Source organism: Scardinius erythrophthalmus (assembly GCF_964197995.2).
Source record: "Scardinius erythrophthalmus genome assembly, chromosome: 8".
Lineage (NCBI taxonomy): Eukaryota > Metazoa > Chordata > Actinopteri > Cypriniformes > Leuciscidae > Scardinius > Scardinius erythrophthalmus.
The window spans coordinates 30,918,885-30,938,287 of NC_138228.1; the positions used below are offsets into that span (position 1 = coordinate 30,918,885).

A 19,403-nucleotide genomic window follows, 5' to 3' on the forward strand; every position below is an offset into this window, starting at 1 on the left:
ACCATTTTGCTTTCCGCCATAACTTAAAGGTATAGCGGAGGATTTTATACTTCCGGGTGGATAGCCTATACTACTGGTCCTCCTAATTGTCAATCATTCTGGTGAATCAATCAAACTTTTCAAAAAGTGGAGAGGGCGGGTCTTATCTAAAATTCGGAAAGATCCTCCGCTATACCTTTAATTATGTATTTTGTATTATATCTCCTGAACCAAACATGATAACATGGAAAATGTGATGTATACCCCTATGTTTTGATGGTCAAGGATTAGAATGATACCATATACAACATCATACATTGTTCACGTGAATACTCATTGGTGAATTCAGTGACGTTGTGAGAAGGATTACAATGAAATCTCAGTATGTGAGAATCATCTGAAGCTGGGGCCACACTAAAAGATTTTTAAAATCTTATAATATTTTCAAAATGTGAGAGACCACAAACATGACGAAAAAAATTCATAGATTTATCCGTTTTGTTCCTCTAATGTGTGGAGTGCTCCAACATGAAAACGGGAAATCTCGCAAAAACTCTCGAATCAAACATGAAGTTAAGCAAACAAACATGGCGGACGACCGGCAAGAAGAAATGGTCCTTATAGTGTATGGATTGCTTTTTTTTTATTGCTACTCTGCTTTGATTGGCCAGACAGCTGAATCCATGACGCATCCCTGAAGTGCCAGCCTCATCAGCCCGGGGAAGGCTTCATCGACACGACCAATCTGACTTCTGACCTGTAATGCTGCCTGGATCATAATCATACACTGTTCGCTCGTTGGCCTGAGTAGAACTGGCCCCCGACTGAGCTTGGGTTCTCCCAAGGCTTTTTTCTCCATTCTGTCACCTGATGGAGTTTTGGTTCCTTGACACTGTTGCCTTGGCTTTTGGCTTGCTTAGTTGTGGACATTTAATATTCAACAATATTATTGATCTGCCTTACTTAAAGCTAGGGTAGGTAATCCTGTTCAGAAACACTTTTTTTTTATACTGGGTGAAATGGTCCTTCCATCCTGAGAGTAGTCAATACATTATGTGTTCAGAAAAAGGAATGAAAAAAATCAGACCTCTGTAGCAGCTGCAGGACAGTAAAAACTCTGACCAATCACTGCCATTCGGTGCGAATGTAAAGAACCAATCAGATGCCTTCATGTCTCGTGCCCGAGCCCCACTACGTGCGCTGCCCTGCGTGCACTCATCACATGTCACCGTTCCCGGAAACATTCAGCTCACTACACCGAGTAAGCAGGAGTTTGCGGCACAATGGAAGAGAAAATGCAGCAAAATCTACCAATGCCAGCTTTGCTGGTAACTGCTCCCCCTGATAAAAAGCCTAAAAAAAAGAAAATCGGAGGCAGAAAAGGCTGCAACGAAACAGGCACTGGATAAAGCCAGAGGACAAACTTGCGTCAACATTGCAGCATTTGAATGGTGGAGACAACTGAGGGAGCAAAAGCGATGAAAAGCGATGCCGAGGTTGCGTTCTTTCTGCTGAACAGGTAATTATTTGTTTTGCTTCGGGGGGATTTGTTATTTCCATGATATATGTTACGTTAGGCAACGTAGCTACTTTTGTAGCTAGTATTAGCCCAATGCTAACATTAGCTTCTCTGTCGGTGTTGCGTTACAGGTCTGCTTATCTGACTTTTAGGACATGACATTTTGAACATATTGCACAGCCATAGTCGCAAGTGTCTGCATTATAATTGTGATAAAATGACGTTAATATTGCTTATAAACGGGACAACTGTGGTGATGTGGCATATGTGTTTTGTTAGCTACGAGAAGAAATGTTTGTTACTGTGTGAAATGGAAACAAAGTTTTGTTGTCATTCATTGTGTGTCTTTGAGATGCAGTAATTATTGTCAGATGTGTAATTGTGATATTCTTCCTAAAGGTAAATCACTGCCAAAGGAGTAGATCACCACAGCAGACGACGCCTCATGCAAAGCCTGACCTGTCAGCCATCCCTGGACACTCCTTTTCTTATATATATTTATTTCTTATTTATTATATGTAAATACAGATTGTTTATGACAATCAAAAGCAGCGAAAGTACAGACACTTGTGTAAAAAAGTATTTCTCTTAGGTCTCCCTTGTTCGTTTTTTTTTTTAAATAAAACAAAAAGTGTTATACCACATTCATTGTCATTATTCATTTAGCATGTAAGGAGGTAAGAAAAGTAATAGCTTGTTTATGCTGAAATGGTAAAGGAAAGGCATTTATCGTTTCAAAATATTTATTCCAACATGACAAAAATACTCTGCTTTCCTGTCACCTGCAGCTGACTCCGACTGTGGATGCGCGTTCATGTTTGTGGGGGCGTAGCTTTGGACGGAGTACTGACGAGAGGGGGTGGAGCTTAGAAGAGGTGCCGCTTTCAAATCTTGCTAGCTCTCCAACATTACCTACTATAGCTTTAAGGTGGACGATGACGCAATTTTCTTCTAGAAACAAACTTTTTTGTATTATTGTATTTTGATGTATTATTTTCATGTTATCACTGTGAAGCTGCTTTGATGCAATTTGTGTTGTAAAAAGCGCTGTATAAATAAAGGTGACTTGACTTGTGATTCTGAGGAGCAAGTTAGTCCAAATAAGCTGGGTACTGACCCATCTTTCTAGAGCAAGTGTTTTGCGAATCCTGCACTGAACTCCGAGATTTGAGAAGCAGTTGTCAGTAAAATGAAGGGGACACATAGCAAAAGTTTGGGATTATACTGCTGTGGTATCGTGGTAAAGATTTATTTTAACCACTGATTCTTCACTGCCTCATCCTTTGGAAGTGAAAATAAACCGAATTTACTTTCACAGTGGAGAGCAGAGCGTCTTGCCACATGATAAGCTACAGCTACAGAAAGATGTCCTGTCCATGCAGAACGTAGTCGGGCATTATACAAACTAGTGCAAAATGCCCATGCAAAATCAGTTTTTAAGTGTGTTTTTAGTAATTGTTGGTTTGGTGTGTTTGAGTGCTCATTGTTACAATTACACAGCAAAAGTTCAGTGACATTTTTATTTGTGCATGGTAGAAAGCACAAAGTAAACTCACAAAGTGAATAGGCTACTACAAATGATGCCCGTGAAAGAGAATGTGAACGCATTGAGTAGGATATGTTTAGTTGGTGAATAGCATAGGCTACTATTACACAGTAGCGATAACGTTAAGTGCTCCAGAATTAAATATAATATCCAGAAGTAAACAGCATAGCAGACTTACAGATTCAGTTTACATCCACAAATGAATAAGCGCATCGATTCAGGGAGAAGTGCGAAGTGCCCGTGCAAAATAAGTTTTTGTGAGCTAAACGCCGTCAAATAAGTTCAGGAGGTATTTCTTAGCGATGGCTGATTGAATGTATTTTAGTCCAGTGCCTGTATAGCCTATAAGATTAGTAATGACCGAGTTCTAGATTTTAATTTTTTATGTTAAAAAATATAGAATTCATAGACAATTGGAAAAGTTTTTGGGGCAAACCTGACCTGTTGAAAAGAGATGGTATCCATCCCTCCTGGGATGGTGCTGCTCTTCTCTCTAGTAATATGGCTCATAGTCTTAGAGCTCAAACATGACAATCTGGGGCTCAGGTCAGGAAGCAGACAGACTGGCTAAACCGACTGTCTGCTAGCGGCCTCTCGTCACCAAGGTCAGATAAATCCCATCACATAGAGCCTCTTTCACCTAGCTATCATCATATAGAGACTGTGTCTGCTCCCCGAATTTGGAAATCCAAAAAACGTTTAAACCCAACTAAGGTTAAAAATTTAATTGATGTTCAACAAATAAAAAACAGCTATAATACAGATGAGCAAATGCTAAAGCTTGGGTTGCTGAATATTCGATCGCTTACTTCAAAAGCACTCATTGTTAATGATATGATTTCAGATAATAACCTAGATGTGCTGTGTTTGACAGAAACCTGGCTAAAACCAAACGATTACATTACTTTAAATGAATCAACCCCGCAAGATTACTGTTATAAACATGAGCCTCGTCTGAAACGCAAAGGGGGTGGTGTTGCTGTAATCTATAGTAATAGTTTCAAAACCACTAAGAAATCAAGTTTTAAATATAATTCTTTTGAAGCATTGGTGCTTAATGTAAAAATATATAGTGTAAACGATAAATCACGTTTGAGATTTGTGCTGGCTACTGTATACAGGCCACCAGGGCACCATACAGACTTTATCAAAGAATTTGCGGACTTTCTATCAGAATTAATATTGACTGCAGATAAAGTACTAATTGTTGGTGATTTTAATTTACACATCGATAATGAAAAAGATGCATTGGGATTGGCATTTAAAGACATTGTAAATTCAATTGGAGTTAGACAACACGTGTCAGGACCTACTCATCGTCGTAATCATACTCTAGATCTAATATTATCACGCGGAATAGATGTGGATGCCGTTGAAATTCTGCAGCAGAGCGATGACATCTCAGATCATTATCTAGTCTCGTGTAATTTGCATTTAGCCAAGGCTGCAAAGCCGACTCCGTGTTTCAAATATGTGAGACCTATCACTTCTGCTACTAAAGATTGCTTTATTAATAATCTTCCTAATCAGTTTCATCATCTCAGCATCTCAGATAGCTTAGAAGAACTAGATATTACAACAGAAACGTTTAACTCTCTCTTTTCCAGCACTTTAGACACAGTTGCTCCGTTGCGCTTAAAGAAGATTAAAGAAAATAGTCCAACGCCGTGGTACAACGAGCACACTCGGGCCCTTAAGAGAGCAGCCAGAAAAATGGAGCGCAACTGGAAGAAAACAAAACTAGAGGTATTTCGCATTTCATGGAAAGAGAGCTCAATTACTTACAGAGAGGCTTTAAAAGCTGCTAGATCTGCTTATTTTTCAACCCTATTAGAAGAAAATAAACATAATCCTAGGTATTTATTTGAAACGGTGGCTAAACTAACGAAAAATAAAGCTTCAAGCACCGAAGTTTCCAAGCAACACAGCAGTAATGACTTTATGAACTTCTTCACTTATAAGATTGATAATATCAGGGACAAAATTATAACTATGCAACCGTCTACTACAGTATCACATCAGGCAGTGCATTGTAGTCTCCCTGAGGAAAAATTTGATTCATTCGTTGCTATAGGAGAGGAAGAATTTACTAAACTCATTAAATCATCTAAATCTACAACATGTATGTTAGACCCTATACCGACTAAGCTACTGAAAGAAATACTTCCAGAGGTCATAGATCCTCTTCTTAATATCATTAATTCGTCTTTGTCTCTAGGATACGTACCAAAAAACTTTAAGCTGGCTTTGATTAAACCGCTTGTTAAAAAAACGCAACTTGATCCTTCAGAATTAGTCAATTACAGGCCGATCTCGAATCTACCTTTTCTGTCAAAGATATTAGAAAAGGCAGTATCCTCACAACTGTGTTCCTTTCTTGAAAGAAATGATATCTGCGAGGATTTCCAGTCCGGATTTAGACCGTACCATAGTACCGAAACAGCTCTCGTTAGAGTCACAAATGATTTGCTCTTATCATCCGATCGTGGTTGTATCTCTCTATTAGTGTTACTCGATCTTAGCGCTGCATTTGACACCATCGACCACACCGTTCTTTTAAATAGATTAGAACATTATGTTGGCATTACAGGAAATGCACTAGCATGGTTTAAATCATACTTATCTGACCGTTATCAGTTTGTAGCAGTAAATGATGAGATGTCTCATCGATCACAGGTTAAGTATGGCGTACCACAAGGCTCAGTATTAGGACCGCTGCTGTTCACTCTGTACATGCTACCCTTAGGAGATATCATTAGGAAACATGGAATTAGCTTTCACTGTTATGCTGACGATACTCAGCTCTATATTTCTTCAAAACCTAACGAAACTTATCAATTCACAAAATTAACGGAATGCATAGCGGATATAAAAAATTGGATGACTTGTAATTTCCTACTTCTAAATTCTGAAAAAACAGAGTTTCTAATTATTGGACAAAAAACTTCCTCACGTAATAACCTAGAATACTGTCTAACACTTGATGGCTGCTCTGTTAAGTCTTCGTCGTTGGTTAGGAACCTGGGTGTGCTCTTTGATACCAATCTTTCATTTGAAAGTCACGTGTTTAGTATCTGTAAAACTGCATTTTTCCATCTTAAAAATATATCTAAATTACGTCATATGCTCTCATTGACAAATGCGGAACAATTAGTTCATGCGTTCATGACCTCAAGGCTAGATTATTGTAATGCTCTACTGGGTGGTTGCCCTGCACGCTTAATAAACAAACTACAGCTGGTCCAAAACGCAGCAGCTCGAGTTCTTACCAGAACCAGGAAGTATGACCATATTAGCCCAGTTCTGTCAAAACTGCACTGGCTCCCTATTAAACATCGCATAAATTTTAAAATATTGCTGATTACTTACAAAGCACTGAATGGTTTAGCTCCGCAGTACTTGAGCGAGCTCTTAACGCATTATAGTCCGTCACGTCTATTACGATCTCAAAATTCCGGCCAGTTGATTATACCTAGAATATCAAAATCCACTGCTGGCGGTAGATCCTTTTCCTATTTAGCACCAAAACTCTGGAACAGTCTTCCTACCATTGTCCGGGAAGCAGACACACTCTGTCAGTTCAAAGCCAGATTAAAGACACATCTCTTTGACCTAGCTTTCACATAATACATTATAGACTTCTATAATTTAATGTTATGCTGCATAGATTAGGTCAGCCGGAACCGGGAACACTTCCCAAAAATCCTGATGTACTCGTTACATCATGAGAAGAATGGCATCTACGCTAATTTTAGTGTCTGTGTTTATCCCAAGGTTTTTCCTGCAGCCTGCCGGATCCAGGCCGTATCCAGATCTGACGAAGGACCTTCACCTGGACCGATGACAACGCAGTGCTGAAGTGCCAACTAGTCTCTCCCTATGGAGGATCCCACTACCACTCTACAGATAAGGCGTTGTCGGGAAAATTCGTCTTGCGGTCCTACCCCAAAGCAACAAATAAAATAAAATTCCTTATCAAAATTTATAAGGAAAGACAAGTATTTTGTTTAGGCTTGGCTTGTAGGGAATTCCAAACCTGCGTATATTCTAACGCACATAACTATAGAACCCATTCTAAATGCGCATGTGAACGCCATCAGCGTTTCTCACAGGTTCGCGTTTAAAGTCTGTGTAGAGAGAATGGTGTCGTCTTAGCGGCCCCTAATTTAATAACAAATGATCATTGCGACGGAACCAAATCAATTAAAACTAACTTTAGATGGAAATAACTTAACTCTGCTGTAAAGCCGAAACAATCTCTGTTACCTTAAATTATACGCTTATCTCTGTAAAGCTGCTTTGAGACAATCTACATTGTTAAAAGCGCTATATAAATGAAGATGACTTGACTTGACTTGACTTGACATGTTATTTTAACCTAAAGATGCTATGTGAAAGTTTGAAACAGAAAATAGTGGTTTTCATCTTGCCACTTTCTTGGTAAAGAAAACACATTTTTACTAAAATGAATCAAAATGGATTTATCACGTTCTGGAACCAAACTATAATATTCAGAAGTAAACAGTGTAGCTGACAGAGTGTTAATGTCAGAATGTTTATTTTTAAACCACAACCTTCTTGGGGCTTCTTTGACCGATACAACCACTGATCTATATAGAATGACTGGATAGCTCATGACGTCATAAACAGTGAAGCCACCGCGCCACCATATTGGTATTCCCTAATGAGCTCACGCGTTCTATTGAATCAATAGGAAATTTTATGATTTGACTGAAAAAACATTGCCTAACGAGACACAGTTTTTAAATCTAAAGTCTCCCTGTACATTCTCACAACGCAAACATCCTAAGCATTTAAATGGGTATTTGTTTAAAGTCGGAAATTTTTCCTGCTTATTAAAAAACGGCAATTTCTTTGCAAAAGGAATAAAAAGCTGTACGAGAAAACTAGTCGGACTTCACTGAAAAGCTATCTTCACAGGTAAGAAAAACAGTTTGATACTATTAATTAAATAGTGAATGCTAAAGACCTATATTTTTGTGAATTGGTGAATATTCAGGTGAATATTGTTTCGTAGCCACGAATTAATAATACCTCAGCACGTTATAATTTGTTCCCTCGTTTTATTATATTGTAGCCACGTTGTAATTCGTTAAATCAAAATGAGGGAGGGAATTAGTTCGTCATTCAAGTCGTGGTAACAACGAATTATTTAGATCAGTGGACAGGGCGCATAAGAACAAGCAGAGAGAGAGAGCCCCGGCCGCGCGCGCGCACTCTCACCGCCTTCAAACATCACAAGCACTGTAGGTTATTGCTCTCTCTCTCCCTCGCGCATATCAACATCAATTGACACAATAGTAAAAGGTCGGTAGACCGATTGTGTTTTATAGATTAGTAGTTTGTTCATATAAAGTGTTTGATTAGCAAGTACATGTTCAGGAAATGCATAATACAAATTGTATGGGTTAATGTAACGGTAAACGGACTCTGCACAAAGCTCTTTTGAAGCTGTCAAATGGTGTCGCTATTGGACACTTAATTGTGATTATTGCTGCTCTGAGGTTTCTTATAGGCTACTGTTGACTGTTTTATCGTTGTTTTTTGAAGAAGCAGCAGCTCTTGCCTCGGATAAAACAACACGGGCATAGCGACAATTTTGCATATAAATTACTACTAATAGGGCTTGAATTACAACCTGTGGGCAGTTTTTCCTACATCCTTTTGTGAACGTCGTTCTCTTACGAGAGGTCTCTCGTACTGCGTAAGAGTATCTTACGTTAGGGGAAAATCCTTTTTCCACGAGATATTAATGCCAAAAATTATCCTTAATTTAGCAATAATGTAAAGCGCGTTGCGGCAGCATACAGACATAGGCAAGACGGCTCGCGCGCCTATTGGCTGGTCTGCTGGCAACTGCGTGAGCCTATCGAGCGAGGCCTAGCGTGACGTCAGACCCAATGGGCACGCTTCGCGCCTTCTGCGTCACGTCCCGCCGAAACGGGCGTGGCTTAGGCCTATAAATACAGCTCGCAGGCGACACATATCAGATTTTTTCATCCTTCAGCAAAGCATTCACATCGCTGGATCCAGAGAGAAGTCGCGCCGTCTGAACAAGCCTTTCAGCGGGACGAGTCGTGAAGCCGCTGGCCGCGCCGCCTTCATCGCCTTCCTGCTGCGCTATCCGGCGCCTATATCCTTTTATTCTCTGTGCTGTGTGTGTGTTCGCTGCTGCGACACACACTCTCTGAAAGAGCTTGCGTCTTTTTCAAGATGCCTTCCTGCGGCTCGTGCAGAGCCACACTCAGCGACGGGGACCGCTACGTGATCTGCGTTTCCTGCCTGGGTGAGGAACATGCAGCTCTCGCGCTCGTGAGGGCGGCTGCCCTCATTGCGAGCCTATGCCCATGGCGACTCTGAGGACTTGGCTGGCATTTTTCACCGAGGCTGCACCCCCGCCCGCGTGGTACCGCGCCGTAAAAAGCACTGCGCTCAGCGGGTCCCGGAACCTTCTCCCAGCCGGCAAAGCTCGCCGGTTCGCCCGCCTGCTTCACCGGCTTCGTCAGCTTCTCTTCCCGGCGGACAGCGGGCGCGGTCTGCCGCCGCTTCCGTCGACGACGCTGACGAGGAAGCCCTGCTGAGAGAAGAGGATTCCTGCTCTATTCTGGCGTCAGGCAGTGAAGGTTGGGCGAGCTCTGAGGACCTCACGCCCCCGCCCCCGCGCATCGTCAGGTAAAAGAGCGAGCATTGAGACGGAGCTCATGCGCGTACTCGCACAGGCGCACGGCGAGCCTCGGCCTCGAGTGGTCTACACCTGAGCAGCCTGCTCACAACCGGCTGGACGGCTATTTTCTGCCCGGGGAACGCGCTTCGCCTGCGTCCAAGCCAGCGCACTTTCTTCTTGAGTTACATGAAGAAGTCGCTAAGTCTTGGAACGCCTCCTATTCGGCCAGAACGCGCTCTTCTGTTTCTCTGGCATTCTCCGCTGTCGAAGGTGCCAAGGACAGAGGATACCATTCCCTGCTGCCAGTCGAAGAGGCGATAGCTACCCACTTATGCCCGCCCTCCGCTGGACAGCGCGCTAAGATGACGCTACCCTCGAAAGCTTGCCGCACGACGTCAACCCTGCTCCGCCGCGCTTTCTCCGCCGCCGGGCAGGCCACGTCAGCGCTACACACCATGGCCACATTGCAGATTTTACAGGCCGATCTCCTCCGAAAACTGGACGAGAAAGGACCAGATGCAATCTGCGTGCCGGACTTAAGAAGTGCTACGGACCTCGCTCTCCGCACTACTAAGTCCGCTGCACAGGCTTTAGGACGGAGCATGGCCTTTCTCACCGTGACTGAGAGACATCTGTGGCTGACGCTCTTTGAGATGTCCGAGTCTGAGCGCACCGTGTTCCTCGACGCTCCGCTTTCTCCCGCTGGCCTCTTTGGATCTTCCGTCAAGGACTTTGCGGAAAGATTCGCTGAGGTACAGAAAGCGTCCCACGCCATGAAGCACTTCCTACCGAAGCGCTCCCTTCACACAGGGCTCGTACACATAAAATCGACTCAGATCGATTGCGCATTAAACGTAGTAAACGTGCCCACTACCCAGTGCCCACAAACACTACGTCCTGCATGTCTCAGGCTTTCCGTGAAAACGAAACCAGCATGCATTCGCTCTGCTCAGGCGAGCAATGCTCTCAGTGTTGTAAATGTGCCCGCTATCCAGCGCCCACATCCACTCTTAGACATGACAGTTCCTACGGGACTCGCCCAGCCCTCCCCCTCTCGGTTGACCACCATAGAGGGGTCGAGCGTGGGCAATCTGCCCGCTTTTATCAGCGCGCCCCCTGCCTCAAATGTCATAAGCGCCACGCTTATGTTACAGCACACCGAAGCCCCTCCGTTGCTGAACGAACGAAGCGTGCTTCGCATTCAACCCCTAGCTATCCATGCAGATGCATGGGCAGAGCTACCAGGGGTTTCGAAATGGGTGCTAGACATTATAAAAGGAGGCTATTCGCTGCAGTTTCGCCGACGCCCTTGCCGCTCTATGGCGCGTCGAAACCGCGGTGGAAACAGAAGTAGCACATCTACTTCGAGACGAAATTCTGAAACTGTTGAGCAAAGGGGCCATAGAGCCTTTATCTCAAGCTCAGAGCGAAGGGGGGTTATACAGCAGATACTTCCTGGTGCCGAAAAAAGACGGGGGTCTCAGACCCATACTAGATCTAAGACAACTGAACAAAGTGCTTGTGAAGCGACAGTTCAGGATGCTCACAACCAGAAAAACCTCGCGCATATTCGCCGAGGAGATTGGTTTGTGTCAATAGATCTGAAAGATGCGTATTTTCAAATACAGATAGCGTCACGTCACAGGCGATTTTTGAGATTCGCCTTCGAGGGCCAGCCATATCAGTACACAGTCCTGCCATTCGGCTTGTCCCTAGCACCCCATACATTCACGAAGTGCATGGACGCAGCGCTCGCACCCCTCAGACTTCGGGGCATGCGAGTGTTGAACTATTTGGATGATTGGCTGATTCTAGCGCAATCTCACTCGGAGCTCGTAGAGCACAGGACCATTTTGCTCGATCACCTCGAGAATCTCGGTCTCAGAGTGAACTGGGAGAAGAGTTCTCTGTCCCCCAGGCAGATAATATCTTTTCTGGGCACAGAACTGGACTCGCTCTTCATGATAGCACGTCTATCACCGCAGCGCACGCTGGACATTCAGCGCGCAGCGCACGCTGGACATTCAGCGCGCAGCGAACTCTTTCCGCTGCGGCGCTTCTGTCCCGCTCAAGAAATTTGAGGATGCTAGGTCTCATGGCCTCAGCATCATCAGTACTTCAGCTGGGCTTGCTCCGCATGCGCCCACTGCAGTTCTGGCTGAAAGCACGAGTACCACGCCGAGCATGGGTCTCTGGTCGGCTTCGTCTCAAGGTCAATCAGAAATGCATTGCAGCTCTGAAACCTTGGAAGGCAAACGACTGGTGCCAATCAGGTGTAAGCCTGGGGACTTCCTCGAGAGTGAGAGTGGTTTCCATGGACGCGTCCACCTCGGGATGGGGAGCGCTGCTCGAGGGCAGACCGTTCTTCGGCCAATGGTCAGAACGGGAGAAGCTTCTGCACATAAACTGCCTCGAAATGCTGGCAGTAGACAATGCGCTGACACGCTTTTGTCCCCAAATAAAGGGACACCACGTCTTGGTCCGCTTGGACAACATGTCTGTGGTGTCCTACATAAATCGCCAGGGCGGCCTCAGGTCCTGGAACCTGTACAGGCTAGCAAAACGCCTCCTGGTGTGGGCTCAGCGCAACCTGCTCTCGCTGAGAGCAGCACACGTGCCAGGGCTCCAAAACATAGGACCAGACAGACTGTCCAGGAACCATGTTCCGGCAGGCGAGTGGTCTCTACACCCACAGACAGTCCAACTGCTGTGGAAGAAATTCGGGAGAGCGGAAGTAGACCTGTTCGCGTCTCAAGAAAACGCTCACTGTCTGGAATTTTTCTCCAAAAGCTGGGACGCGTTGGCTCATGTATGACCCCGCCGCCCGCTCTATGCTTTTCCCCCCATCTCTCTCCTGCCTCAGGTGATAGAGCAGATCAGGGAAGAAGGATGCTCAGTGCTACTCGTAGCGCCGTTCTGGAAAAACCAACCTTGGTTCCCAGTTGTGATGCAGCTAGCGAGCACTGCCCCATGGCCAGTGCCAGTGAGGAGAGACCTCCTCTCTCAGGCCAAAGGCTCAATTTGGCATCCTCACCCAGAGCTGTGGTCCCTTCATGTCTGGGCCATCAACGGGTACCCGCTGACCCGCTGTTAAACACGATCACGCAGGCCAGAGCTCCGTCTACGCGACGTCTCTACTCCTCGAAATGGTTGGTGTTTTCTGGCTGGTGAATAGCTCGTGGTGTGTCACCCCCAGACTGTGGGGTGACGGAGGTTCTTTCCTTCCTACAGGAGCTGCTGGATAAGGGCAGGACCCCTTCCACGCTCAAAGTCTATGTGGCGGCTATAGCAGCGTTCTCAGGAACAACGCTTGGTCAGTCAATAGGAAGGAACGATTTAGTCATCCGCTTCCTTAGAGGAGCTAAGAGGCTGAATCCTCCCAGACCTCCCTCAGTCCCTGTTTGGGACCTTTCTACGGTGCTGGAAACCATGAAGGGTCACCCTTTTGAGCCTTTGCAGTCAATTGATCTTAAACACCTGTCTTTCAAGACGGTGTTTCTTCTGGCTCTCACTTCTGTGAAGCGCATAGGGGACTTATCAGCGCTCTCAGTGAGCGCAACGTGCATGGAGTTTGGGCCTAATGACTCAAAAGTTATACTCAAACCTAAGCATGGTTATGTTCCAAAATCCCTCAATACACCGTTTAGGGCACAGGTCATTTCCCTGTCAGCCCTACCGGTCTCTGACGAGGAAGGAGACGAGAGCTTCCTTTGCCCAGTCAAGGCATTAAGAGCTTATGTGTCTCGCTCTTCTGTCTTCAGACAGACAGAGCAGCTCTTTGTTTCATTCAGCGGGCGTTCTAAGGGACTAGCCGCGTGGAAACAGAGCCTATCCAGATGGATAATTGACGCTATCGCGCTGGCGTACACTTCCAGGGGCATGCAATGCCCGTTGGGTGTCAGAGCGCACTCCACGAGAGGCATGGCTTCATCGTGGGCCTGGTCAAGTGGGATTGCCTTGCAAGATATGTGTATGGCGGAAGGCTGGGCCTCCCCGTCTACATTTATAAGGTTTTACAACCTAGAGGTTCCCGCCCTGCAGGCCAGGCTGCTGTCGGTCTAAATGACCAGTGTTGTCTGTACTGATGCTATCGGTCCAGAATACGGTGTCTGCTGAGCATAGCTCACTAATCGACAGAGAGATAAAAAAAAAAAAAAAAATGCTTGGGCAAATTGTATAAGTCCCGCATTTTACCATCAGTTCAGGCCGTAACCCGCCCTGTCTGTATGTTGTACTCTGCATCCATGTGGCGCTGTTATATGTGGAAGAGCGTGGCAGTTAGAACGTCATGAGCTATCCAGTCATTATATAGATCAGTGGATACAACCCTCTAATGTCAGAATGTTTATTTTTAAACCACAACCTTCTTGGGGCTTCTTTGACTGATACAACCCTCTAATGTCAGAATGTTTATTTTTAAACCACAACCTTTTAAAAATTATATATTTAACGATATATTTTGCATTTCTCATCCAAACAACGTCAAACTTGGCACTGCACTTACTCGTGCCCGTGGCAAGACACCTGTTGAATTTGAAATCCATCGGTCTAACGGTTCGAGAAATATGTGGTTAACACACACAGACAGACAGACAGACAGACAGACAGACAGACACACAGACAGAGAGACGTTTCTGTAATTTATAGATAGATGGATTTATCACGTTTTGGAACCAAACTATAATATTCAGAAGTAAACAGTGTAGCTGACTAAAGGGGGTCGCACACCGGACGTGCAGCTCAGCGCCGTGCCGCGCAGCGCCACGTCTTTTAAATTCGAACACATTATTCTCTATGAGAGTACACACACCGCCGGCGCCTTTCGGCGTCTGTCCGCGGCGCCCAGCAACAGCTCAGGACCGTGTTCAAAATCCTGCCGCGCCACAGAGCGCCATTTACATAGTTTTATATTAAATTTACATTTATGTGTCTCAAATCGTAGTTAATGTATATACGGACTTCACACCGTGCTGCAATATACATTTAGTTTTATATTTATTTACAGAAATCAGAAAATTGCTGATGCTAACGGATTTTCAGGTGAGAGTTGTCCTAGACGTGGCGCGGCGCGGCGCTGAGCTGCGCGTCCGGTGTGCGACCCACTTGAGTGTTGTCAGAATGTTTATTTTTAAACCACAACCTTCTTGGGGCTTCTTTGACCAATACAACCCTCTAATGTCAGAATGTTTATTTTTAAAGCACAACCTTTTAAGTGCTTCTTTTACCGATATATTTATTTATTTATATTTGGCACTGCACTTACTCTTGCCCGTAGCAAGACACCTGTCGAGTTTGAAATCCATCGGACTAACGGTTCGAGAGATATGCAAATAACAGACATACAGACACACACAGACATACAGACACACACACAGACATACAGACAGACAGACGTTTCTGTAATTTATAGATAGATGTAGTAAGTTGTGATGTATGAACTTCGCGAAAATAGATTTGAACTCCAGTTGACTCGTGAGTCGACTCTTTATTTTGAGATAAACTTTATATATGATGCACTTTCAGCTTTAAAACTTTGCAGACTGTATGAAAGCTAATTTTCAAAAATCCATAATAGGAGCACTTTAGGCCAGGGACACACCAAGCCAGGAGTTTTTCGGGCAGTTTTAAAGCGTCAACACAGTCGGCTTTCATCAGCGCTTGTTCTTTGGCGTCGGTTGGGTTGGTCCAAAAAAAAAAAAAATGTTTAGATGAAATCAAGGAGACGGTGTGAACATGTTACAGCATGAGCTAGAGGGGAGTCTTCTGTCAGCTCACTTTCTGATTGGGTATAGTTTCGTTTTACGTGATAATCTCCATTGCATGCGCACTTTTGTTCCCCCCACACAACATGATTTCTGATTCGATTTAAGATCGGGGCGGTTCCAACGTTCTTCAGAGCAGATTCAGTCACTCTTAACACACCTTATACCACAGGAAAATCTGATACGATAATCTGTAGAACCGTCAAGATAATTGGGACTATACCTGACATTGTCAGGAGGGGAGAAATTGGTCCAAAATCATCTCGAATATCTTGTAGTGTGTACCCAGCATAAGGGTGTCTCTGAAAACAGACATCATGAACAGGCCAAAAGTGTCCAGCTGAAATTCAAGACATGTGAGTTGGTTGATGTCATTGAGGAAATGGGAAACCCCTTCGCAGAGGACAGCAACAACCTTCTGAAGCAGAACTCAAGAGAATTAGCAGACCTAGTTGTTGTGGATGCTGTTCGGGTTGCAGAGAGGATGGGCCAAGAGCAGTACAAACTAGGGCTGTCAAACGATTAATCGCGATTAATCGCATCCAAAATAAAAGTTTGTTTTTACATAATACATGTGTGTGTAAGGTGTATAATTATTTTCTATATATAAATACACACACATGCATGTATATATTTAAGAAATATTTGCATGTATATACTGTGTATATATATTTATATTATATATAAATATTTTATATATAAATAACAAATTTTCTTAAATATATATATGCATGTGTGTATTTATATAGAAAATAATTATACTCCATACACAGACATAAATTATGCAAACACAAACTTTTATTTTGGATGCGATTAATCGCGATTAATCGTTTGACAGCCCTAGTACAAACTCTTTATTGCAGAGAAGATGCAGGGCATGAAAGGCATCACTGTCCATTTGAAATGGAACAAGAGGACAGTCCAAGACAAAACTTGCTGAAAAATGACTGTGCACTGTTTTCCAGACTCTATATTGCCTGTCAGACCCGTGTCGGGAACCTAGAAAACTTCTTCAAAAAAGAAAATCAGGCCTACCCTCCATCACTCTCACTTCGTGGTGGACTACACTTGGGAAACAAGGCTGATCTGCCTAGAAAACAGTATAAGCAGTGCCCCAGACAGTGCCTCACGAAACAGTGCCCCAGACAGTGAGGTCTAAATCAGCAGCAGAAACCAGGCGTAGCAAAAAACCTCCAATGACTTTTCCAGCAAGATCTTCATACCTTATAACAAAGAGAAACTTGAGAGGGTCAACAGAGTGGATATTGTATGGGACTGCTATGAAGTTAACAGCTTAAAGTCCAAGAAGCGGGGAAAGGGGACAAGAACAAGAGTGGATGGAAAAAACAAGTTAACAAACCAACTGGAAAGGCTTCCTGAGAGTGGAAAAAAACAAACAGAGCTCTTTTACTTTCTGACAAGGAACCTTGTGGAAATGTTGACTACCAAAGAAGTTGTTTAGACATGCGGACCCAATTATCTCACCCACAAAAATCAGATCAGATTGCCCCTTGCACACATGAAGAGGCACATACAAGGATGCTACTTCCATGCAGCCGGTGCAGCAGAAAAGGATTTAAAAAGATCACTCTGTGCACTGTGGACCAACTATTGGGGTTCTAGCCATTGCACGTGTGTCAGAGCTGGACATTGAGGAGTTGTGGGTGGCATTTGGGACTGGCAAGAACTTCAGATACATACCTGGCCATGAGATTGCCAAGTCTCAGGGTCCTGAAAGGCTCTTCCCATGTTTTATGCCTTCACTGGCTGTGGCACAGTCTCTGCATTTGCAACCAGGGGTAAGAAGACAGCATGGGATACCTAGAATGCAGATGACATGGCAACAGAGGCTTTCATGGCTCTGTCAAAGGCTCCAAAAAGCATTCCAGAGGAGGTCATTTCCATTGTGGAGCTCTTCACAATTCTCCTCTATGATCGCATCAGCAGCGAACTCAACATCGATCAAGCTCGTCTTGAGTTGTTCACAAAGAAAGGAATAAGGAATGGAGCAAATCTCCCCAACTAAGGATGCACTGGTGCAGTCAAGTCAAGTCACCTTCATTTATATACCGCTTTTTACAATATAGATTGATTCAAAGCAGCTTTACAGTGATAATAGGAAATTTATTCAACAAAGATTGTTTTGGCCGTACAGCAGCTCGTTGTACAAATCATTGTACAGCTTAAGTAAATGAAGTGTCCAGCATAATTTCCGTTGTAAAAATCATTAGCTATTAACTTAGGGGCCGCTTACACAATACCGTTCTCAACTGAAAACAGAAAACCCTCAATGCACTCCAGCCGTTCATCCACACGACAACGGCAAGCTCTTGAAAGCGAGTTTTGAAAATGATACCGTTCACATCTCTGCGTAAACTTCAAAAACGCTAATCTGTGAAAACGGCGATGGCATGCACATGCACATGCACATTACGTGTTCAGTCCACAGGCATGCACGTTTGAATGTGTATGTGCGCGGGCGCGTAGTCTTTCTTTACAAAGTGCAGCACCTCAAAAGAGCAGTGTACCAAGGAGGACACTGTTGGGGACAAGCGCTTGAGGGGGCACCAAATATGTAATCTCCAACAGTTTGGGTTGGACGGACACAAGCGATTGGAGACCATTGTGGTCAACTCTTCTACAGGCAAGCCAGTCTATCCTTGAACTCTTAAGTTGTGGTTGCAAGAAAAGCTGCCGGGGGCATTGCAAATACAAAAAAAACAAACAAAAAAAAAACTCTTCTTAAAGTGTACAGCTCTGTGTCAATGTGGAGGAGACTGTGAAGGAAACATTGAAGAATAGGTTCAACAACAACAAAACAATCAAACAAACGTGTTTCTAATATAGATTTTTTTTTAAGTAAATCTTTGTGTTTGACAGATTCTTTTTAAGCTATGTTGCTAAGGTCATACTGAATATTCTATTCTTTACAGTCACTGTATTGTCAAGGTTAATGAACAAAAGGATTAAGCTTTTTAAACTCTACACAACATGCATACCACAGACATGATATTATAAAGTCTAGCCTAAGTTCTCAGATACTTTGATTTCCTTCTCACAACCATGAATTCACTATTAAACTATTCACCTGAACAGTTTATGATGTTATATACATGGGGGTAGACATAACTTTTTCTGTGTTATCATATTTGATTCAGGAGATATGATACAAAATACATAATTTGGTTATGACGGAAAGTAATATGGCTGCCATGGCCGCCACAAGGCGTTTTTACGATGGCTCCATTTCTGAAAATGTTCAGGGCCCCAAACTGTACAAGAGTACCATGTACCAAGTACCAAGTTTCATGCTTTTATGAAAAAGTGAACATATCACCTCAAATTTTGCACATCACCTGGACTAATTAACATTAGTAAATGCATTAACTAAAATCAGTTAACGATGAGCAATATATTTGTTATAGCATTTAATAATCTTTGATAATGTCAATTAATAAAAAATACAATTGTTTATTGTTAGTTCATGTTCAGGTCCATTAAATATTAACAGATACAACTTAGTTTGTTTTAGTTCATGTTTATTTCAACATTTACTAATACATTATTAAAATCAAAAGTTGTATTTGTTAACATTAGTTAATGCACTGTGAATTAACATTATACAAACAATGAACAACTGTATTTTAACTAACATTAACAAAGATTAATAGATGCATTGCTCATAGTTAATACATTAATGTTAACAAATAAGATATTTTTGTAAAGTGTTAACAAATAGAACCTTATTGTAAATGTTACCAATATTTATGATGAAATATGAGAAAGCTGAAATAACAGTAATGAATCTCTAATTACTGATCAAAGTTCACCATCACAGACTCCAGATGTTTATTACCAGAGACCAAACATTTCAGCGGCAGAACAGCCTGATGATACTGAATGCAATTAAAA

The 19,403-nt window shown here is 43.3% G+C and overlaps 1 protein-coding gene across 2 annotated transcripts in view; it reads right to left on the reverse strand.

Moving 5' to 3' along the window:
• Nucleotides 1-19,403, reverse strand: part of dhx36 (DEAH (Asp-Glu-Ala-His) box polypeptide 36) — a 237,501-nt gene that overhangs the window by 82,110 nt on the left and 135,988 nt on the right. The window lies entirely within an intron of this gene.